General features: G+C 36.7%; 3 non-coding genes across 3 annotated transcripts; 2 read left to right on the forward strand and 1 right to left on the reverse strand.

Moving 5' to 3' along the window:
* Nucleotides 1–8,220: 8,220 nt before the first annotated feature.
* On the forward strand, nucleotides 8,221–8,307 carry TRNAS-GGA (transfer RNA serine (anticodon GGA)). The gene has a single exon. It is a non-coding gene; the product is annotated as a tRNA-Ser (tRNA).
* A 1,219-nt stretch (nucleotides 8,308–9,526) lies between these two features.
* Nucleotides 9,527–9,599, reverse strand: TRNAT-UGU (transfer RNA threonine (anticodon UGU)). The gene has a single exon. It is a non-coding gene; the product is annotated as a tRNA-Thr (tRNA).
* A 1,667-nt stretch (nucleotides 9,600–11,266) lies between these two features.
* On the forward strand, nucleotides 11,267–11,339 carry TRNAF-GAA (transfer RNA phenylalanine (anticodon GAA)). The gene has a single exon. It is a non-coding gene; the product is annotated as a tRNA-Phe (tRNA).
* The last annotated feature ends 13,159 nt before the right edge of the window (nucleotides 11,340–24,498 follow it).

Consider the following 24,498-nt stretch of genomic DNA (forward strand, 5'->3'; position numbering starts at 1 on the left):
GTTGCACCCGGTAACAAACATTCATAAACCATTTCTCGAAGTACGTGTCCGGATAGCCCAAAATGTCGATAGTTAGCTCTAGGTCTTCCGGTCAAAAAACAACGTCGATGAAGGCGTGGGTAGGTGCACTATTACGCGGTAGGGATTGCAATTTTTCTCGCATTTTCGTTTTTTCACTCAAACTCAAGGGAGAAACTTTGCTTCTTATCTTTTTTTTTAAAGATTGACGAATCAAATGATATTTCTGTTCTAATTTCTGCCGCTTCTTCTCCCTCTGAATCAAACTTTTTTTTGCCATAATGTGTCGTTGCTATTATTACCAAGTATACGGTTCTAATCCTAGATGGAAAAATAAATAGAAAAAGAAATCTAAAAAGGCAGATCCTCCCTCTCTATCAAGAGTAATGAACTAGGTGCTGATACAGTACAAAAAAACAAACTAAATTAACCAAACTTGCCTGATGTTGAGGCAATCAAGAAAGCTGCATAAGTGAATATATAACCCACGGAAAAGTGAGCTAATCCAACCAATCTTGCTTGCACAATGGAAAGAGCCACGGGCTTATCTCTCCAGCGAATTAAATTAGCTAAAGGTGTGCGTTCATGAGCCCATGCTAAAGTCTCAATTAATTCCTGCCAATACCCCCGCCAGGAAATTAAGAACATAAATCCAGTAGCCCAAACAAGATGTCCAAATAAGAACATCCACGCCCATACCGATAAACTATTCATCCCAAAAGGATTATATCCATTGATAAGTTGTGAAGAGTTTAACCATAGGTAATCTCTTAACCATCCCATCAAATAAGTGGAGGATTCATTAAATTGTGAAACGTTGCCCTGCCATAATGTGATATGTTTCCAATGCCAATAAAAAGTAACCCACCCAATGGTATTTAACATCCAGAAAACTGCCAAATAAAATGCGTCCCAAGCAGAAATATCACAAGTACCGCCGCGCCCTGGGCCGTCACAAGGAAAACTATATCCAAAATCCTTTTTATCTGGCATTAATTTGGAACCGCGTGCATCTAAAGCGCCCTTTACTAAAATCAATGTAGTTGTATGCAAACCTAGAGCAATAGCATGATGAACCAAGAAATCCCCAGGTCCTATTGTTAAGAAAAGCGAATTACTATTCTCATTAACAGCATTCAACCATCCGGGCAACCATAGGCTTCGACCCGCATTGAAAGCGGGGCCATTCGTTGAAGATAAGAGTATATCGAACCCATATGTCGTCTTGCCATGAGCAGATTGTATCCATTGGGCAAATATAGGTTCGATCAAGATTTGCTTTTCTGGAGTACCAAAAGCAAGCATGACGTCGTTATGAACATAAAGGCCCAAGGTATGGAATCCTAGAAAGAGGCTAGCCCAACTTAAATGAGATATGATAGCTTCTTTATGGTCTAACATTCTTGCCAATACATTATCCTCATTCTGTTCCGGATTGTAATCCCTAATGAAAAAAATAGCTCCATGAGCAAAAGCCCCTGTCATGATGAACCCTGCAATATATTGGTGATGAGTATATAAAGCAGCTTGAGTAGTAAAGTCTTGTGCTATGAATGCATAAGGAGGTAAAGAGTACATATGTTGAGCTACTAAGGAAGTAATAACCCCTAAAGAAGCTAGAGCAAGACCTAACTGAAAATGAATCGAATTGTTGATTGTGTCATAAAGGCCCTTATGCCCACGCCCTAATCGACCCCCCGGAGGAGTATGCGCTTCTAAAAGATCTTTAATACTGTGCCCAATTCCGAAGTTAGTTCGATACATGTGACCGGCAATGAGAAAAATAAATGCAATAGCTAAATGATGGTGAGCCATATCGGTCAGCCACAAACTTTGTGTTTGTGGATGGAATCCCCCAAGAAGAGTTAGAATGGCAGTTCCCGCTCCTTGAGCGGTACCAAATAAATGATTACTCGAATCAGGGTTTTGGGCATAAAGATTCCATTGACCCGTCAAAAGGGGTCCCAACCCCTGGGGATAGGGTAATACATCTAAGAAATTATTCCATCGAACGTACTCCCCCCTGGATGCGGGAATAGCAACATGAACTAAATGTCCTGTCCAAGCCAAAGAACTTACCCCGAAAAGTCCTGACAAATGATGATTGAGACGAGATTCCGCGTTTTTGAACCACGAAAGGCTTGGTTTCCATTTGGGTTGTAGATGTAACCAACCCGCTATTAAGGACAGCGTAGAAAGAAATAATAGAAAAAGAGCTCCAGTATAAAGATCCTCATTGGTGCGTAATCCTATTGTATACCACCACTGATAAACTCCAGAATAAGCAATATTCACTGGACCAGCAGCACCTCCTCGAGTAAAGGCTTCCACAGCGGGTTGACCAAAATGAGGATCCCAAATCGCATGAGCAATAGGTCTTACGTGTAAAGGATCCTGTATCCATGATTCAAAATTTCCTTGCCAAGCTACATGAAACAGATTTCCGGACGTCCATAGAAAGATTATTGCTAATTGCCCAAAGTGAGAAGCAAAAATGTTCTGATAAAGACGTTCTTCAGTAATATCATCATGACTTTCGAAATCATGTGCGGTAGCAATACCAAACCAAATACGACGAGTAGTGGGGTCCTGAGCTAAGCCTTGGCTAAACCTGGGAAATCTTAATTCCATAATGCCTTTCAAATCCTCCTAGCCACTATCCTACTGCAATAATTCTCGCTAAGAAGAATGCCCATGTCGTGGCAATTCCACCCAGAAGGTAATGGGTTACTCCTACAGCGCGTCCTTGTATAATGCTCAAGGCTCTAGGCTGAGTAGCAGGAGCAACTTTTAATTTGTTATGAGCCCAAACGATAGATTCAATGAGTTCTTGCCAATAACCACGGCCGCTGAATAAAAACATTAAACTGAAGGCCCAGACAAAATGAGCACCTAAGAAAAAAAGACCATATGCAGATAATGAAGAACCATAAGACTGAATGACTTGCGATGCCTGTGCCCACAAGAAATCTCGAAGCCACCCATTAATCGTAATGGAACTCTGTGCAAAGTTTCCCCCTGTAATATGAGTTACCACCCCTTGATCACTTATAGTACCCCAAACATCCGACTGCATTTTCCAACTGAAATGGAAAATGACTACCGAAATTGCATTGTACATCCAGAATAAACCTAAGAAAACATGATCCCAGGCGGATACTTGACATGTTCCCCCTCGGCCAGGCCCATCGCAAGGAAAGCGAAAACCTAGATTTGCTTTATCGGGTATCAAACGGGAACTCCGAGCAAATAAAACACCTTTCAAAAGTATTAATACAGTCACATGTATGGTAAATGCATGAATGTGATGGACTAAAAAATCTGCGGTTCCTAATGGAATAGGTAACAAAGCCACTTTGCCACCTACTGCTACTAACTCGCCGCCTCCCCACGTTAAGCTAGTACTTGTTGTTGCACCAGGAGCTGTTACGCCAGGCGCAGTAGCATGGATATTTTGTACCCATTGAGCAAAGATAGGTTGTAATTGTATGGCAGTATCCGAAAACATATCTTGTGGACGGCCTAAAGCACTCATGGTATCATTATGAATGTACAAGCCAAAACTGTGAAAACCTAGAAATATACATACCCAGTTAAGGTGGGATATGATTGCATCGCGGTGTCTAAGGACGCGATCTAATAGATCGTTGTATCGAGTAGTTGGATCATAGTCTCTTACCATAAAAATTGCTGCATGTGCAGCAGCACCGACTATTAGAAATCCGCCAATCCACATGTGGTGTGTGAACAAGGAAAGTTGTGTACCATAGTCAGTAGCTAGGTATGGATAGGGAGGCATAGAATACATATGATGAGCTACAACAATGGTTGTAGAGCCTAGCATAGCTAGGTTAAGAGATAATTGAGCATGCCATGACGTTGTTAAGATTTCATAAAGACCCTTATGGCCTTGTCCTGTAAATGGGCCCTTGTGAGCCTCCAAAATATCTTTAAGTCCATGGCCAATACCCCAATTGGTCCTATACATATGACCTGCGATTAGGAAAAGAATAGCAATAGCTAAATGATGGTGCGCAATATCGGTCAGCCAGAGACCACCGGTTACTGGATCTAGTCCTCCGCGAAAAGTCAGAAATTCTGCGTATTTGGACCAATTTAAAGTGAAAAAAGGGGTTGCTCCTTCGGCAAAACTAGGATAAAGTTGAGCCAAAAGGTCCCGATTCAAGATAAATTCATGAGGAAGTGGTATCTCTTTAGGATCCACCCCAGCGTCAAGAAATTGGTTAATTGGTAAAGATACATGAATTTGGTGCCCCGCCCAAGAAAGAGACCCAAGTCCTAATAATCCCGCTAAGTGGTGATTCAACATGGATTCTACATCTTGGAACCAGGCCAATTTGGGAGCGGCTTTGTGATAATGGAACCAACCAGCAAAAAGCATTAACGCTGCAAAAATCAATGCACCAATTGCAGTACAATAGAGTTGTAATTCACTAGTTATTCCAGATGCTCGCCAAAGCTGAAAAAAACCAGAGGTTATTTGGATTCCTCGGAAACCCCCGCCTACATCACCATTCAATATTTCTTGCCCTACTATAGGCCAAACTACCTGAGCACTGGGTCCAATGTGAGTAGGATCACTTAGCCATGCTTCATAATTGGAAAAACGGGCGCCATGAAAGTACATGCCACTCAACCAAAGAAAGATAATGGAAAGTTGCCCGAAATGAGCACTAAAGACTTTTCGAGAAATCTCCTCCAAATCACCAGTATGACTATCGAAATCGTGAGCATCAGCATGTAGGTTCCAGATCCAAGTGGTAGTATCAGGGCCCTTAGCTAGTGTTCTTGAGAAATGGCCGGGTCTGGCCCATTCCTCAAAAGATGTTTTTACAGGATCCCTATCCACAACAATTTTTACTTCTGGTTCCGGCGAACGAATAATCATTAAGTCCTCCTCTTTCCGGACAAGACATACAAAGAGACCCGCCAACTGTCTTTTTAGTGAATCTTTGAAAGATATATATTTTGAAAGATAGATTTTGAAAGATAGATTTTGAAAGATAGATATTGTGATTAGTTCTTTTCTTTACTATCTACCATCCTTCTATTTTTTTTTTAGTTATTCACTGGAGCAATTATATATTGAAGTCAATCCGAGGCAAGTGTTCGGGTCTATTATGACATAAAGATTAGGTGCCTAACGGACATTGTTTATCTTGAAAAACAAATATTTCTCGACGTAAGAAAAAAATCTTTTTTATTTTTAATTTAAGAAACTAGTGTATTTTTTTTGAGGGCATAAGCTCCTATCTATATCTACTTTCCTTGAGCATAATATAGGGTTTTTTATTTGATTCTAAATTCCAAGATAACTCATTAGAATTATTAATAAGATGGTCCTAATATATTAGCAATATTTAGATTGCCCCCTCTTTTTATTCACTTTATTACTTCTATTCTAGACCCTATCCCTATGGTTTATTCTTATGAAATATCATATAAAATAGAAGGTATAAGAAATGGATATAATGAAATTCTTGATTCGATCTTACGACCTAATTTATTTGATTAATGGATCAACAACCAAACCACCCATTTTATGAAAAAGAAGGAGCATGGTCTTATTCAAATTCAAAGCGCTTCGTAATCTTCAACCAGTTCTGTGCTTCAATATAATTTCCCGGAGTAAGCGCTATAGCTTGTTTCCAATATTCAGCAGCTTGATCAAACCAAGCTTCCGCAATTTCCGAATCACCCTGTAGAATGGCCTGTTCTCCTCGGTCGGAATAGGAAGTTCCTTCCCTTAGAACCGTACTTGAGAGTTTCCTACCTCATACGGCTCAGAAATTGCTATCTGAATTTCCCCTATCTTAACTGAATTCGATTTATCAAAAATCGATCCAATTTGTTCTTGGGTTAAGCAGAAGAAATTAATTACCTAAGTTTCAAACCCTAATTTTTATCAATAATCAGTTTGATCTTTTTTCCCACCTTCAGAAGAATGAAGCATAGATAGATATAGAGCCTTCGTTCAAATTTTCTGAGAGGTAACTATCCCGGTTTCATATATGAAATCTCTATAGAATCCTTGAAAAAGACTTTTTTCCATAAGAAAGAAAAAAGAACTTACTATCTTTGGGATCTGATACTACACCGCTGCTTAATCCCTTAGTGGATCGGCTCTATTACATAAGCGGATTCCTAAATTTTGCCCCATATCATGGGATAAGTAAGCAGTTTTTTTTAGTTGTATCGACCCAGTCGCTCACTAATTGATCTTTACGGTGCTTTCTCTATCAATTTGAGAAACTTTATCCATAGAGTAGTAGTATAGGCCATACTTTCTTCGTTTTTTGATTCTCGTGAAGTGTCCTTCCTTCCTACAGCTGATAGGGAAAAATCGTTGTTTTTACGATCCCTATGTAGAAAGCCCTTTTTTTCTAGTATTTACTAGAAAATTTGATCCTCTCTTTTTTTTTTTTCTTTCTATAGTGGAGATAGTCGCACGTAATGACAGATCACGGCCATATTATTAAAAGCTTGCGGTAAGAAGGGGTTTCGTTCTAGTGCCCGGAAATAATATTCCAAAGCCTTTGTATGCTCTCCATTGCTTGTGTGTATAAGGCCTATGTTATAGAGTATATAACTTCGATCATAGGGATCGATTTCTAGTCGCGTAGCTTCATAATAATTTTGCAAAGCTTCCGCATAATTTCCTTCGGATTGAGCCAACATCCGTTACGGTCGTTCATTCTATTCAAAAAATCTCCGTTCCAAAACCGTACATGAGGTTTTCATCTCATACGGCTCCTCCCTTCTGTACATAATAGTACTAAGCGAAATAATCTATAGAATCAAAATAGAATTAGTCCCGTCTCATTATGAACCGAAAGGGGCTGGTATTTTTCCAAGAAATCTCTAGCCAACCTTCCCACAAGAGGTTTTTCTTAACACCAATGAATTCTATTAATGCTAGAGGAAAACGATAGCTCCAATAATTTCTTTGTTCTCAACGCCTCCTATTTAGAGGAATTAGCTACTTCAACGATCTTTGATGGTTATAGGGGTATCCAAAGTACAAACCTGATGGTTGTTTGTTATCCCAACCATTCTTCCCAGCCCTGATACCGATCAGGAAAGGGGTAATTTCTAACAAAGTTTTTCTCTTGTTGATTCCTATTTCTAGGTGTAGTGCTTTTCTCCCCTATGCTGCCTACGGATACTAATAGAGTAGGATTGGCCTGTAATCCATACCATACCATATCCTGTAGGTGTAACCTTTCGCTCAATACTCAAATCTACAATTGAAGTATCTGAAGCCGCATCAATCGAGGATACACGACGGAAGGAATTGTTAGTTCGCCTCACCTTCCCGAAGCGTGGGTTTGTTTGCTTTACAAATTTGGTTCTCTCTATGCCAACCCCCCTCTCTTTTTCGTAAGACTGAGGTATAGGTAGGGCTAAAAAAAAGCAAAAAAAAGAGTCAAATCGCACCATCTCTATAATAAGTAAATGCCTTTTTTTCTCCTGAGGTTGTCGGAATTATTCGCAATAAAATATTGGCTACAATTGAGGAGGTCTTATCAATGAAATTTCCATTTCCACGGGATCTAGGCATAATTCCCAACCCATTCTATATAGAATTGTTTTCATTCCTTCACAAAATAACATAAAAACAAACACATTCGATTCTTATAATTATAAATAGATTGATCCATATGCTCTACTCTAAATCCATATGCTTTAAATGGATAAGAGAGATATGGATTTTCCGCTCAGCTCAAATTGTATCCTTTTCCTTCTGCTTGGACACGAAGAGATATGAAATATTTGACTAAGACTGGATTTCATTCCACTTTCCTATTTCTGAACAACAACTTATGTTATCAACTATTTCGTGTTTTCAAAGTTATTAATTGTCTCATACCCTATTTTTGATTTCGATAGTATGGTGTAGCGTATCTTATGCAAACGGAATTCTAAGGTTTCTTTATTTTATTATGCAATAAGAAGAATTCTTCCATTTTCTTTTTCTTTAGTTGCGGGAAAACCCAAATTAAAACTTTTATTTTATAGCGAGCGCAATTTCTAGTAAAAAATCCTGTATCCTTCCACTTAGATCAAAAGGAATTTTTCCAATAGAACTATGGAACCCCCGAGTGGTTGCGGTTGTACCTGTACTGCAGGAATAAGAAAACTCGCTATTCACTCAGTTTATTTTCCATAATAAGTTATGTAGGAGAGATGGCCGAGCGGTTCAAGGCGTAGCATTGGAACTGCTATGTAGACTTTTGTTTACCGAGGGTTCGAATCCCTCTCTTTCCGTTTTTCTTAATTCATCAACGTTAAGGATCACAATGTATCAAATCAAATAACAATTTTTTCCAGCAATAATATAATATCTTATATTATCTTATTTTGATTTAATAGAAATTAGAAATTCTCTATAGCAAATTACTGTGGTATGTAAAATACACATAGAGGAAAAAAGAAAAAAGGATCCTAATCCTAGGGTTAATCAATTTTAGCTAGTTGATGGGAAAATACAAATTAATGGTAATGGTCTTAGGGCGATTTAGTTCGGGGAAAGGGGAAGGGGAAGAAAATTCTATGAACCTTTCCTTTTTTCGTTAAGTTCAAGTCTGACGAGAGTAATATTCTACAACTAACAACTCATTTATTTTGAGACCGACCCACTTCCTATCTAGGATTTTATTTACTAGTCCTTTATATTCCAACGTGTCAATCGCCAAATGCTTTGGCAATTTCCCCGGGTCCGATGAAGCAATATAATTTTGAACCAGACCTTTTGATCTTTGGTTATCTTTCGTAGTAATAATATCTCGGGGTTTGCAACGAAAACTTGGTATATTGACTATACGACCATTAACTAAAATATGTCTATGGTTGACTAATTGGCGGGCCCCAGGAATGGTTGAAGCCATACCCAATCGAAAAAGGATATTATCCAAACGCATTTCAAGTAATTGTAGTAAAACCTGGCCTGTTGACCTTTTTGCTTTTCCAGCGATATGTACATATCTAAGTAATTGTCGTTCTGTCAGACCATAATGAAAACGCAATTTCTGTTTTTCTTGAAGACGAATACGATATTGCTCCTTTTTCCCAGAATTGAATTTTTTTTTAAGATTACTTCCGGATTTAGGTGTTTTTCTAGTGAGTCCTGGTAAAGCTCCCAGACGGCGTATTTTTTTTAAACGAGGTCCTCGATAACGGGACATGAAGACTCCTTTTTTTATTTTATTGAAATTTCATTTTACACAATTAATTTCATTGTATTTACATTACAGAATACATCGAAATTAAAACTGAATTAAACTACAGGATAAACAGAGTAAAATCAACTAAAGTACCCCAAAAAATGGAATTTCATCAAAATCTTTTTTTTTTGTATATATATTATTTATTTTATTGTTTTGTATCTAGCAAAATTGTAAGGTAAAAAACATAAAAGATCCTGGATTCTCCATTTAATTCGGAAAAAAAGAGATTCTTGTTCGTAGAACATCGATAGAGAAAAAAAAGCCGACTATCGGATTTGAACCGATGACCCTCGCATTACAAATGCGATGCTCTAACCTCTGAGCTAAGTGGGCTTACATAACGGAAATAGTGTAACAAATAGAAATAGGTATAGTATAGGAAATCCGTAAAATCTCAGATATTAGTTATTAATCTTAGCTATTAACTAGTTCTAAATTTGAAGTTATACTTATAAAAATAAAAAAATACTAAAACTTCTTAAAGATAAAGTTAGCTTGATATGCTTAACTATAGGATATTAAAAAATAAAATTATAGAATTTATTGGTATTTTCATTCGATCATTATAGACTTTATTATTTGTTAATAATTTGAGGATTAATATTTCACTAAGGGGAACATAGAGTCAGAGTAAATAAAATTGCTAATTCTGATTAGAAAAAAAGAATAAATATCAAGCGTTATAGTATAATTTTGAATACTATAAAAAAGTAAGACGGGAGGTGGGGGAGATAAAAACTTTTGGATATATTGATTCGGATTGAATTGCAAATACATCAAGGATAGAATCAATTCAATTCTGAATTGCAATAAGCAAGCGAGGTCTCTCAAATAGAGTCGAACTGAACTGCTAGACTACGTTGAGTGATGAACTCAATGATTCAAAAAAAAAACTAAGAGATGGATGAAATTACACAAGGAATCCTGGTCTCAAAGAAGAGGGAAATGGGGATATGGCGAAATCGGTAGACGCTACGGACTTGATTGTATTGAGCCTTGGTATGGAAACCTGCTAAGTGGTAACTTCCAAATTCAGAGAAACCCTGGAATTAAAAAAGGGCAATCCTGAGCCAAATCCGTGTTTTGAGAAAACAAGGGGTTCTCGAACTAGAATACAAAGGAAAAGGATAGGTGCAGAGACTCAATGGAAGCTGTTCTAACGAATCGAGTTAATTACGTTGTGTTGTTAGTGGAATTCCTTCTAGTTCTAAATTAGAGAAAGAGGGGTTTTATACCTTATACATTTAATAAACACGTATAGATACTGACATAGCAAACGATTAATCACAGAACTCATATTATATTCTAATTATAATATAGGTTCTTTATCTTTTTTAAAAATGAAATTAGAAATGATAATGATTATGAAATAAAAAACTCATATCATAATTTTTTTTTTTCATTATTGTGAATCCACTCCAATCGAATATTGAATAATCAAATTCTTCAATTAAAATTCAAAGTTTTCGAGATCTTTAAAAAAGTGGATTAATCGGACGAGGACAAAGAGAGAGTCCCATTCTACATGTCAATACTGACAACAATGAAATTTCTAGTAAAAGGAAAATCCGTCGACTTTATAAGTTGTGAGGGTTCAAGTCCCTCTATCCCCAAATCCTCTTTTATTCCCTAACTATACTATATTATTATTATTTATCCTCTTTTTTTTTTTCTTTTTATCAATGCACTTTTTTTTCTTTTTATCAATGCAATGGGTTTAAGATTCATTAGCTTTCTCATTCTACTCTTTCACAAAGGAATGCGAAGAGAACTCAATGGATCTTATCCTATTCATTGAATAGATTTCTTTTTTATTAGAGTATCGGCAAGAAATCTTGGTTATTCACTCTATTTTTAAGTTTTATTTAAGTAAACCATGCACAATGCATAGGACTACCCCCCCCATTTTCAAATTTAAAATTTGAAATACTTTAATTAATTTTTAGTCCTTTTAATTGACATAGATACAAATACTCTACTAGGATGATGCACAAGAAAAGGTCAGGATAGCTCAGTTGGTAGAGCAGAGGACTGAAAATCCTCGTGTCACCAGTTCAAATCTGGTTCCTGGCAGAGAAAAAAAAAAAAAAGATCCACCGAATAGGTATTGATCCAAATACCTCGAGATGGATTGTGATACATATTCATTAATAATATTTATTCATCTAAGTGGATAAATCTATAATATAAATATAGAGGCACTTCTTTTTCTTTTTAAAGAAGTTTTAAAATATATCTTTTCTTTATGATAAAGAAGGGGGTGAGATTCCCCTTTATTTTTTTGCGTTTCTTAATTTTGTATTCCGCTATTCCGACGAATATTTTTTTAGTCTTGCTTATCTTTATCTTATCTTATTTTCCTAGTTGTGCTAAGTAATGTGCGCGGTACAAAGTTCCTGGTAGAGAACTTCTTTGAGTCATCCTATTTTTCTGTTCATATGAAGGAAATTAATATGCGATTTTCAAAATAGGGGAATCCAAATGAAACCCTTTTTTTGCTCAGTCTATCTGGAATGCTTTTGTATAATTAGGAATTAATTATAAATAGGTATTCCGTTTCATCTAGGAAAAGAACCTAAAAATATTCCTTGACTTGAATAAAATCTGGAGTTGTGTTGTATAAGTGAGCATGAATTTCTTATCATTCAATGAGCATCTTGTATTTCATAAAAATTGGGGGTTATATAATCCTTACGTAAGGGCCAGCCTATCCAACTTTCAGGCATTAGGATACGTTTAAGGCGCGGATGATTATCATAAGAGATTCCCACCATATCATAAGATTCGCGTTCTTGAAAATCGGCACTTCTCCAAATCCAGAAGACAGACGGAATTCTAGGATTATCCTTTTGGGCAAAGACTTTTATGCAGACTTCTTCTGGATTATCTATACCATATTGTATTCTCGTAAGATGATACACGCTAGCTAAAGATCCACCGGGTGCTACATCATAAGCACATTGGGAGCGTAAATAATTGTAACCATATACATATAAAATGACAGCAATGGAATCCCAATCCCCTGCTTTTATTTGTAAAGTCTCTATTCCTCGGTGATCAAAGCCCAAAGATCTATGAACCACCTCATGTTTGACTAGCCAATTAGATAACCAACCCTGCTGCATTGTCTTCATCTCTCCCTCTTTGTATAAATATTTCACATTTCGGATGCAAGTTTGAAAGATTGCCCTGCTTTTTATTTTTCTACACAAAAGAGCCCCTCTCCTAATTCACTAATTTGTAGGAAGGTACTGAACTTTTGGATTTGAAAAAAGTTTCAGAAGATATATCTAATGTAGATGGTGATTGATAGAGCAATTCTTGCTCATAAGTTCCTGTATGAGTACTGCGCCTAACATAAAGCTTGTGACTGGTAGTAAAACATCTATTTTTATTTTGAGATAGAGTTTGATCCTCAACTATTTCTCGCGATATCTTCTTACGAAGTTTTGTTAGGGCATCTATAACTGCCTCCGGTTTAGGTGGGCAGCCCGGCAAGTAGACATCCACAGGAATTAACTTATCAACTCCCCGAACAGTACTATAGGAATCCGTACTGAACATTCCCCCTGTAATAGTACAGGCTCCCATAGCAATGACGTATTTTGGTTCAGGCATTTGCTCGTATAATCTCACTAAAGAGGGAGCCATTTTCATTGTTACCGTACCGGCTGTTAAAATTAGGTCTGCTTGCCTAGGACTTGATCTTGGTACCAATCCATAACGATCAAAGTCGAATCGTGAGCCTATTAATGAAGCAAATTCAATGAAACAACAACTGGTACCGTATAGAAGGGGCCATAAACTGGAGAGTCTTGACCAATTCGAAAGATCATTTGGTGTAGTTGAAATAACAGAATTGGAACTTGTTTGGTCAAGTAAGGGAAACTCAATCAAATTCATAACTGTCTCAATAGAATCTTTTCCTTCTTTTTTTTTGTCTAAATATTCAGTTAAGACCATTCCAAGGCTCCTTTTCGCCATGCATAAACTAAACCAACAACTAAGATAAGCACGAAAATCAAAGCTTCGATAAAAACGGATACACCCAATACGTCGAAACTCATTGCCCAAGGGTATAGAAAGACGGTTTCCACATCAAAAACAACAAAAACGAGCGCAAACATATAATAGCGTATTCGGAATTGTACCCAAGCCCCTCCCATGGGTTCTATACCCGATTCATAACTAGAAAGCTTCTCTGGTCCTTCACTAACCGGGGCTAAAAGTCCTGAAATCGAAAATGCCAAAATAGGAATAAGGCTTGCTATTATTAGAAATGTCCAAAAAATATCATATTCGTGAAGCAGAAACATAATGTACTCCCATTAATGTGGAATAGGCGGAACTTAAATTAGTCAATTCAATTCAGCATTGTCAATTTATCCAGAACTTCTCTCTTTTCCTCGGTGAAACAAGAATCTTTTTTGTTCAAACAAAAGCGCTTAGTTTAAGTTTAGCCTTTGTTTCCTCTGTGCTGCATCTTCTTTAAAGATTCATCCAATGGAATCCCAACTCCCTTTCTTTTGGATTTCCATTCTATTTAGATATGGTGTATGTAGATCTAATTCTTATATAAAGAAAACTTTCTCGTTTCACTTTGTCTCGCTTTCTCTAGAATCTCTAGAAAAAAGAATAGCTCTATCCTTTATTTAATATTTAATAATAAAATAATAAGAGACTATTAAATAAAAATGAGAATACTACTAAATTAGAACCTAATTAAGATAGTAGGACTAATCTATGCAGTATAATTAATGAGAAGTAATACTATAAAATAAAAATAAAGAACTCTATTTCAGAACTATGAGACAGAATATTCTGTTTTCTTATTTACTCTTTACTTTATTTTTTCTATTTAAAGTTGATCAATTTACATAATGTATCTATAAACAAAGTAATAAATATACTTAAAACAAAGTAGGAATTCGCAAAATGGATAAAATCATTGCAGTTATTATAGGGAAGTCTAGAGATATCCTATTTGAAGGAGGACGGGATTCAAATCAGGGAAAGGATCCTTTCTTCTATTGATTTGATAGAAATTCGTTTTTCTTTTCCTGTCTGTATGATTTTGATTTTCGATGAATGAGCCTTTGGTAATGCTTTTATCTCTATTCTATGTCGCAGGCGCCTATCCAGTCTATAAACAAATACTAATGAGAAAATGAAAACTATACTAAACTAAAGAAAACATAGGATAGAGATCCTAAAATCTAAAAAAGGGCATATTAGGGCTATACGGATTCGAACCGTAGACCTTCTCGGTAAAACAGATCAAACGGATTATTATCGAAATGATTTGAACTGTTTCAAAGACCCAACATGCATTTTTTTGCATTGGGCTCTTTCATAAACTGATTTAAAGATCAGTTAGTCCACCATAGTTTTTCTTTACGGAAAGATAATGAGATGGCTCCCTGTGCTCTGATTGATTTTTTGTATTATGATCTATCTAGGAGCAATACCAAAGTGTTTCAAAGGAGGATTACCTTGACTTAGGTCTGCCTCCGGTCTAAATTAAATCAACCTAAGTGAAATGGAGTCTCTATCGTTCCACTGCAAGAGTTAACTATGAGACTTCATACACCTTAAAGTTCATAGAACGAAAAGAAGTTTTTTGGAGGCCCTTATCCTCATTACGCCTAGCATTTAGTGGGCTGGATATTTACCTTATCAACTAGCAAATCCATAAGGGTTCTATTTGATTAGGCACCTGAATTGGCACCTGAATCGGACTGAACCGACTGTTTGTCAGGCTACTGTTCTCCTATTCTCTCGAATCTATGAAGTAAGACATTGATTTTGCAATAAGATCGATTATGTTCATTGCATAATAAGCTCCTTTGAAAAGCATTGGCGCACGTGTAAACGAGTTGCTCTACCGAACTGAGCTATAGCCCTTATCAGAGATATCTTAACACATATAGATAATTTCTTGTCAAGATGAATATTTTCTAATGCCAGAGGATACCCCTTTGATCTGTATCTGTTTAGTATTTAGTTTAGTATTTAGTATATAACAGACCAATAACAGAGCGGTATTGCTTAGAAAAGGGATTCAATATATAATCGATCGAAGTAATGGGTCTTCCTTTGTGGTGATAAATTGCCTACTTAACTCAGTGGTTAGAGTATTGCTTTCATACGGCGGGAGTCATTGGTTCAAATCCAATAGTAGGTAAGTAGGTAGAAAAATTACTAGATAGCATTGGACTTACTTCGCTTCGCTATCTAATAACTTTTTCTACCCCTCTTCCCTTTTTCTTTGTATCAACTATAAACCACTGGATTGTCTTCAATTGGATGGGGGAATCCAATTGACAGCCTCGATTCGTATCCTAGCTCGTCTGAGAGCGAGCTTCGCTTCAACCAAATCTTTCGTACCCTCAGCTTTACTCAAGTTAGCTTCGGCTATTTCAAGTGCCTTTTGAGCTTCTTCCGGATCAATATCACTACCCAGTTCCGCATCATTTCCTAAAATGATGATCTCATTATTAACTATTCTCGCAAAACCGCTCCACAGAATCGCTGTTAACCATTGGTCGTTGAGGAGGCGTATTCTCAAAGGACCCATATCTACTGCTGTGTTAATGGGGGCGTGGTTTGGTAATACGCCAATTTGGCCACTATTAGTGGATAAAATGATTTCTTTCACTTCACAATCCCAAATAATTCGCTTAGGAGTCAGTACATAAAGATTTAATTTCATTTCTTCGATTTGTTCTCCTCTTCTAAGGTTATAGCTTTCGTGCTAGCTTCATCGATGTTACCCACCAAATAAAAAGCCTGTTCAGGTAGGCCGTCTAATTCTCCGGAAAGGATTAGTTGAAATCCCCTAATAGTTTCCGCAAGAGCAACATACTTTCCTGGAGAACCAGTAAAAACTTCTGCCACAAAGAACGGTTGTGATAAGAAACGCTCAATTTTTCTTGCTCTTGCTACAGTTAAACGATCCTCTTCCGATAATTCATCCAAGCCAAGAATTGCGATAATGTCCTGAAGTTCTTTGTAACGTTGTAAAGTTTCCTTAACTCTTTGCGCAGTTTCATAATGTTCGTTGCCAACGATCCGAGGCTGTAACATAGTCGAGGTTGAATCTAAAGGATCTACTGCTGGATAAATACCCTTGGAAGCTAATCCTCTGGAAAGTACGGTAGTAGCATCCAAATGTGCAAATGTTGTGGCAGGGGCAGGGTCGGTCAAATCGTCTGCAGGTACATAAACTGCTTGAATCGAAGTTATAGATCCCTTTTTAGTAGAAGCAATTCTTTCTTGCAAAGAACCCATTTCTGTACTAAGAGTAGGTTGATAACCCACTGCGGAGGGCATTCTCCCTAATAAAGCGGATACCTCTGATCCTGCTTGAACAAAACGAAAGATATTATCGATAAATAAAAGCACGTCTTGCTTATTAACATCTCGGAAATATTCCGCCATAGTTAGGGCAGTTAAACCAACTCTCATACGAGCTCCCGGTGGTTCATTCATTTGGCCATAGACTAGAGCTACCTTTGATTCCTCAATATTTTTTTCATTAATTACTCCGGATTCCTTCATTTCCATATAAAGATCATTTCCTTCACGAGTCCGTTCCCCTACTCCACCGAATACGGATACGCCCCCATGAGCTTTAGCAATGTTATTGATTAATTCCATGATCAGTACTGTTTTACCTACTCCAGCCCCCCCAAATAGTCCTATTTTTCCTCCACGTCGATAAGGAGCTAAAAGATCGACGACCTTAATACCTGTTTCAAAGATGGATAATTTCGTATCTAACTCGATAAAGGCAGGCGCAGATCTATGAATAGGGAACGTTGCACTACTATCTACAGGACCCAAATTGTCAACAGGCTCCCCAAGAACGTTGAAAATTCGTCCGAGAGTAGCTCCACCGACCGGAACACTGAGAGGAGCTCCCGTGTCAATCACTTCCATTCCTCTCATCAACCCGTCCGTAGCACTCATAGCTACAGCTCTAACTCGATTATTTCCTAATAATTGTTGTACCTCACAAGTCACATTAATTTGCTTATCGGCAGTGTCTCTACTCTGGACTACCAAAGCGTTATAAATATAAGGTAACTTGCCTGGGGGAAAAGTGACATCCAGCACGGGTCCAATAATTTGATCGATACGACCTGTACTTTTTTCTTCAATTGTGGAAACCCCGGGAGGAGAAGTAGTAGGATTGGTTCTCATAATTATCACATAATTAAAAAAAAGGAATTTGTCGAAATTTTTCTTTTTTTATTGTTGAATAATGCCAAATCAAATCAAAAAAAATCCAAAAGTAAAAAGGAAATGAATTAGTTAATTCAATAAGAGAGAAAAGGGGACCAGGACTTGATTTCGTTGCCCAAGCGAATCCCATTCAATCGTTTACTCATGGAATGAGTCCATTGGAAAGTTCAATCAATCTTTTTTTTCATATACATTTTGCCTTTTGTGGAGGATCTGTGCCTACTCTACTTTCCTATCTAGGACTTCGATATACAAAATATATACTACTGTGAAGCATAGATTGCTGTCAACAAAGAATTTTATTAGTATTTAGTTAGGTATTTGCATTCAAAATAAGAAAAGAGAACTATTAAGAACTTGTAAAATAAGGATTAGGAATTAATTTGGGTTGCGCTATATCTATCAAAGAGTATACAATAATTATGGATTTGGTAAATCAAATCCATGGTTTAATAACGAACCGTGTTAACTTACCATAACAACAACTCAATTCCTATCGAATTCCTATATTGGAATTCCTATAGGATAGAACATACACAGGGTGTACGCATTTATATATGAATGAAACATATTCATTAACCTAAGCATGCCCTCAATTTTCTTTAATGAGTTGATATTATATTAATTGAATATCCTTTTTGTTTTACGAGATTTTTGCTAAAGTTTCATTTACGCCTAATTAACATCGAGTAGACCCTGTTATTGTGAGAATTCTTAATTCAAGAGTTATAGGGAGGGACTTATGTCACCACAAACAGAAACTAAAGCAGGTGTTGGATTTCAAGCTGGTGTTAAAGATTATAAATTGACTTACTACACCCCAGAGTATGAAACTAAGGATACTGATATCTTGGCAGCATTCCGAGTAAGTCCTCAGCCTGGGGTTCCGCCCGAAGAAGCAGGGGCTGCAGTAGCTGCCGAATCTTCTACTGGTACATGGACAACTGTTTGGACTGATGGACTTACCAGTCTTGATCGTTACAAAGGACGATGCTATCACATCGAGCCTGTTGCTGGGGAAGACAACCAATGGATCTGTTATGTAGCTTATCCATTAGACCTATTTGAAGAGGGTTCCGTTACTAACATGTTTACTTCCATTGTAGGTAACGTATTTGGTTTCAAAGCCCTACGTGCTCTACGTTTGGAGGATCTACGAATTCCCCCTACTTATTCAAAAACTTTCCAAGGCCCGCCTCATGGTATCCAAGTTGAAAGAGATAAGTTGAACAAGTACGGTCGTCCTTTATTGGGATGTACTATTAAACCAAAATTGGGATTATCCGCAAAAAATTATGGTAGAGCGTGTTATGAGTGTCTACGTGGTGGACTTGATTTTACCAAAGATGATGAAAACGTAAACTCACAACCATTTATGCGCTGGAGAGACCGTTTTGTCTTTTGTGCCGAAGCTATTTATAAATCACAGGCCGAAACCGGTGAAATCAAGGGGCATTACTTGAATGCGACTGCGGGTACATGTGAAGAAATGATTAAGAGAGCTGTATTTGCAAGAGAATTAGGGGTTCCTATTGTAATGCATGACTACTTAACTGGGGGATTCACCGCAAATACTACTTTGGCTCATTATTGCCGCGACAATGGCCTACTTCTTCACATTCACCGTGCAATGCATGCAGTTATTGATAGACAGAAAAATCATGGTATGCATTTCCGTGTATTAGCTAAAGCATTGCGTATGTCTGGGGGAGATCATATCCACTCCGGTACAGTAGTAGGTAAGTTAGAAGGGGAACGCGAAATGACTTTAGGTTTTGTTGATTTATTGCGCGATGATTTTATTGAAAAAGATCGTGCTCGCGGTATCTTTTTCACTCAGGACTGGGTATCCATGCCAGGTGTTATACCGGTAGCTTCAGGTGGTATTCATGTTTGGCATATGCCAGCTCTGACCGAAATCTTTGGGGACGATTCTGTATTACAATTTGGTGGAGGAACTTTAGGACATCCTTGGGGAAATGCACCTGGTGCAGCAGCTAATCGAGTGGCTTTAGAAGCCTGTGTACAAGCTCGTAACGAAGGGCGCGATCTTGCTCGCGAAGGTAATGAAATTATCCGAGCAGCTTGCAAATGGAGTCCTGAACTAGCCGCAGCTTGTGAAGTATGGAAGGCGATCAAATTCGAGTTCGAGCCGGTAGATACTATTGATTAACTAGATAAAACTAAAGATAAAGAAGGTATAAATAAAAAAGAAACGAAATAAAAAGAGAAAAAAATCAGTTATGAAATGCAGTAATTCTTCTTTATTCTTCTAATTGATTGCAATTAAACTCGGCTCAATCTTTTTTAGAAAAAAAAGATTGAGCCGAATAAAAATAGATCATGATATGATCATGAGACTTGACAAATTGAGATTCGTCTATTCTATATATCTAGAATATATATATTAAGGTATAATACAATAAAGAAATACAAATAAAATAATAAAATAATAAAATATAGTATTATCATATGATAATGATAATGGAATCAAATACGCAGTATTTACAGAAAAAAGTCTTCGTTTATTGGGAAAGAATCAATATACTTTTAATGTCGAATCGGGATTCACTAAGACAGAAATAAAGCATTGGGTCGAACTCTTCTTTGGTGTTAAGGTGGTAGCTGTGAATAGCCATCGACTACCTGGAAAAGGTAGAAGAATAGGACCTATTCTGGGCCATACAATGCATTACAGACGTATGATCATTACCCTTCAACCGGGTTATTCTATTCCACTTCTAGATAGAGAAAAAAACTAAAGGAGAATGAATGAAAAAAGACATAGTTTGGAAGTTAGACCTTTTTATAGGACTCTCTTTCAATTTCAAAAAAGAGGACGTTTGAAACTTTTAACAGGCGTAATCGTGAGTCAACAAGTGACTCGAACTGTGTGTAAAAAAAGAAGCATTTTTTTTTTTTCAAAATGCTAGAACTAGATAAGGAAGTTTTCTATAACCTTGAGAAAAAGGATAAAAAGGTAGTTTTTTTTTAGTTTATGACTCCGATCAAGAGCGAGAAATCCTTGATTTGGGATTGGACATAGAACCTGGACCCATCGTAGAGACGTTTAGTTCAAAAGAAAGGATCGTATCCTGATGGTAAGAATTATACTTTCGTGGAAATACAGCGCTATAGACTTCAATGCGGTAGAGTAGACGTTTTGTTTCTAATTTTTCTGGACCAAACCTCCGCTCCGACCCAACGATACAATGAATTTTTTCTGTTCATATTCATAAATAAAAAAGATTCGGAATCGCAATGCTACTATATGCGTCCAGAGGAGTATTTGGAATAATATTCTTCTATAATCCATTATTGCGGGGGGTCTTACTAACAGGGCTTCGCTGCACGGGACAGGTCTTCGTCGAAAAGCTAACTCCACCCGGCATTTTCATACCCTTTCTTTGGGTGGTATATCGCCTTTTAAAGTCTAAGAGGGTAGTAGGGGATCTATAGTAGGTAAGATAATTTGCCCTTTGATTTTGATTGAATATACTATTTTTCCGCCTTTACCACGCATTATTGTATGCGCTTCTAGAGAAGTATGTATGCAGGAAGTAAATTCTAACCGCTTTCTTTTGAATCCAATTTCAAATTAGATTAGAAAGATAGAAAGGCCATGAGGATGGGAAAATCAAAATAAAATCTTTTTAATTAGTTCTCCTTTTTTGGAATTTTCTTATTATCCTTTCATTTTTTTTACAGAATATTTTTCAAACTAAAAATAAAAAATACAATACAATAGTCAATATTCCTTATAATAGATATACTTAATTATATCATAAGAATCTTAAGATATTTTTCGACTAGATAGAAATAGTAAATTTGAATTGAGACACCTATTCCATGACGGATTTAAACTTACCTTCTATTTTCGTGCCTTTAGTAGGCTTAGTATTTCCGGCAATTGCAATGACTTCTTTATTTCTTTATGTGCAAAAAAATAAGATTGTCTAGTATTTTTTAGTGTAAGTAATATAATATGGTAGGGTATGTGGCTTTTTCTACACACACTTTCTACACACAAATGAAAAACGGTTATGGATGCGGATATAGGCTACGAGCATAAATGCATGAATATGCAGAGCCAGGTATAGCGAGTTTTATTTTATTTATTTTAATTGAATCAACGAATATTTTTTGAATAGAAAGTCAATGTATCTAACCTATTATTTCACAGGAGTACTAGTTGCTGAAGGCGATTTCAGAATCAAAAAAAGTAAAGTCAAAATTATTTAGCTTATTCTCTCAATTTCAATCGACCGCTGCTGGATTTAGTATATCTAATATGAATTGGCGATCAGAACACATATGGGTAGAACTTCTAAAAGGTTCTCGAAAAAGGGGTAATTTTTTCTGGGCCTGTATTCTTTTTCTAGGTTCACTAGGATTCTTATCGGTTGGGATTTCCAGTTATCTTGGTAAGAATATTATATCTATACTTCCATCTCAAGAAATTCTTTTTTTTCCGCAGGGGGTCGTGATGTCTTTCTACGGAATCGCAGGCCTATTCATTAGCTCCTACTTGTGGTGTACTATTTTGTGGAATGTAGGTAGTGGTTATGACCGATTCGATAGAAAAGAGGGAATAGTGTGCATTTTTCGTTGGGGATTCCCTGGAATAAAACGTCGCGTCTTCCTTCGATTCCTTATGCGGGATATCCAATCAATTAGAATTCAGGTTAAAGAGGGTCTTTATCCTCGTCGTATTCTTTATATGGAAATCCGGGGCCAGGGGATCATTCCCTTGACTCGTACTGATGATAAATTTTTTACTCCACGAGAAATTGAACAAAAAGCTGCCGAATTGGCCTATTTCTTGCGCGTACCAATTGAAGTATTTTGAGGTATCTTTTTTGAACTGAGTTGAATGAAGAAAAGAAGAATTGGAAGAAGAAAAGTTTTCTCAACACAGGGAGGAAGTCCCTTCTAAATTGGATTTGTTATTGTAAGGGGATTTTTAAGTATTTATCTAAAGGAAGGAACAAACGAGGATAAGAGAAATTTGCTTTTAATTTTTTTTTATCCAAGTTAGATATATCGCATACTATTCTTCCTTTTTCATCCGAAAGGGCTTTTTTTTTATTCTATTTCACTATTTCATTCCATCTAGATCTAAGAAAGAACCCAATGCACTGAAATTCCACTAATAACTAATATACAAAAAAGAAGAATAGATACAGGGTATCAAACCTATAGAGTTTTTGCTTCAAAGAAATAGAAATATCATGAAATAGAAATATCATCATATAGAGTCAGGGAATGGAATAGAGTCAGCGAATGAAGCATATTCATTAACAACTCCATTTACAGATCAAAAATGAAAAAAAAGAAAGCATTGCCTTCTTTACTATATCTTGTATTTATCGTACTTTTGCCTTGGGGGGTCTCTTCCTCATTTAACAAATGTCTGGAACTTTGGATTAAGAATTGGTGGAATACCAGGCAATCCGAAACTCTCTTAACTGATATTCAAGAGAAAAGGATTCTAGAAAGATTCATAGAATTAGAAGAACTTTCTCTCTTGGACGAGATGATAAAAGGGAAACTAAAGACACATGTACAAAAACCTCCTACAGGAATACACAAGGAAATAATACAATGGGTCAAAATAAATAATGAGGATCATCTCCATACCATTTTGCATTTCTCGACAAATATAATCTGTTTGGCTATTCTAAGTGGTTCTTTTTTTCTGGGTAAAGAGGAACTTGTCATTTTGAATTCTTGGGTTCAGGAATTCTTCTATAATTTAAATGACTCAATAAAAGCTTTTTTTATTCTTTTAGTTACTGATTTTTTTGTTGGATTTCACTCCACCCGTGGTTGGGAACTAGTAATTCGTTGGGTCTACAACGATTTTGGATGGGCTCCTAACGAGCTTATTTTCACTATTTTTGTTTGTAGTTTTCCAGTAATTCTAGATACATGTTTGAAATTTTGGGTCTTTTTTTGTTTAAATCGTCTATCTCCTTCGCTTGTAGTCATTTATCATTCAATTAGTGAAGCATAAATTCATTTGATCTCCCGATATTAATATTAATCAAATTAGCAAGCATCTTTTTTTAGAAAGAAAGCCCTTTTCCATTTTAGCAAAATTCTTTCTATTTATACCTACTTTAAGGTATTCATCATTGCAGTACAACTGTTGCAGTAGAATGACAACAGATTCGTGTATAGGGAACTAGATTAGCTTAGCTACCTATCTAATTTATTGTAGAAATTCTGGGATCTGCGATTGGACATGGAAAATAGAAATACTTTTTCTTGGGTAAAGGAACAGATAACTCGATCGATTTCTGTATCGATCATGATATACGTAATAACTCGGACATCTATTTCAAATGCATATCCCATTTTTGCGCAGCAGGGTTATGAAAACCCACGAGAAGCAACTGGACGAATTGTATGTGCCAATTGCCATTTAGCTAGCAAGCCCGTCGATATTGAAGTTCCCCAAGCTGTGCTTCCCGATACTGTATTTGAAGCAGTTCTTCGAATTCCTTATGATATGCAATTGAAACAAGTTCTTGCTAATGGAAAAAAGGGAGGGTTGAATGTAGGTGCTGTTCTTATTTTGCCCGAGGGATTCGAATTAGCGCCGCCCGATCGTATTTCCCCTGAGTTAAAAGAAAAGATAGGAAATCTTGCTTTTCAGAGTTATCGTCCCGATAAAAAAAACATTCTTGTGATAGGCCCTGTTCCCGGTAAGAAATATAGTGAAATTGTCTTTCCCATTCTTTCCCCTGATCCTGCTACGAAGAAAGATGCTCATTTCTTAAAATATCCCATATATGTAGGGGGAAACCGAGGAAGAGGACAGATCTATCCTGATGGTAGCAAGAGTAACAATACAGTCTATAATGCTACGTCAACAGGTATAGTAAGAAAAATACTACGTAAAGAAAAGGGGGGGTATGAAATATCCATAGTTGATGCATCAGATGGACGCCAAGTGATTGATATTATACCTCCCGGACCA

The sequence above is a fragment of the Triticum urartu genome, unplaced genomic scaffold (assembly GCF_056163025.1).
Source record: "Triticum urartu cultivar PI428250 unplaced genomic scaffold, HENAU_Tu73 scaffold2, whole genome shotgun sequence".
Taxonomy (NCBI): Eukaryota; Viridiplantae; Streptophyta; class Magnoliopsida; order Poales; family Poaceae; genus Triticum; species Triticum urartu.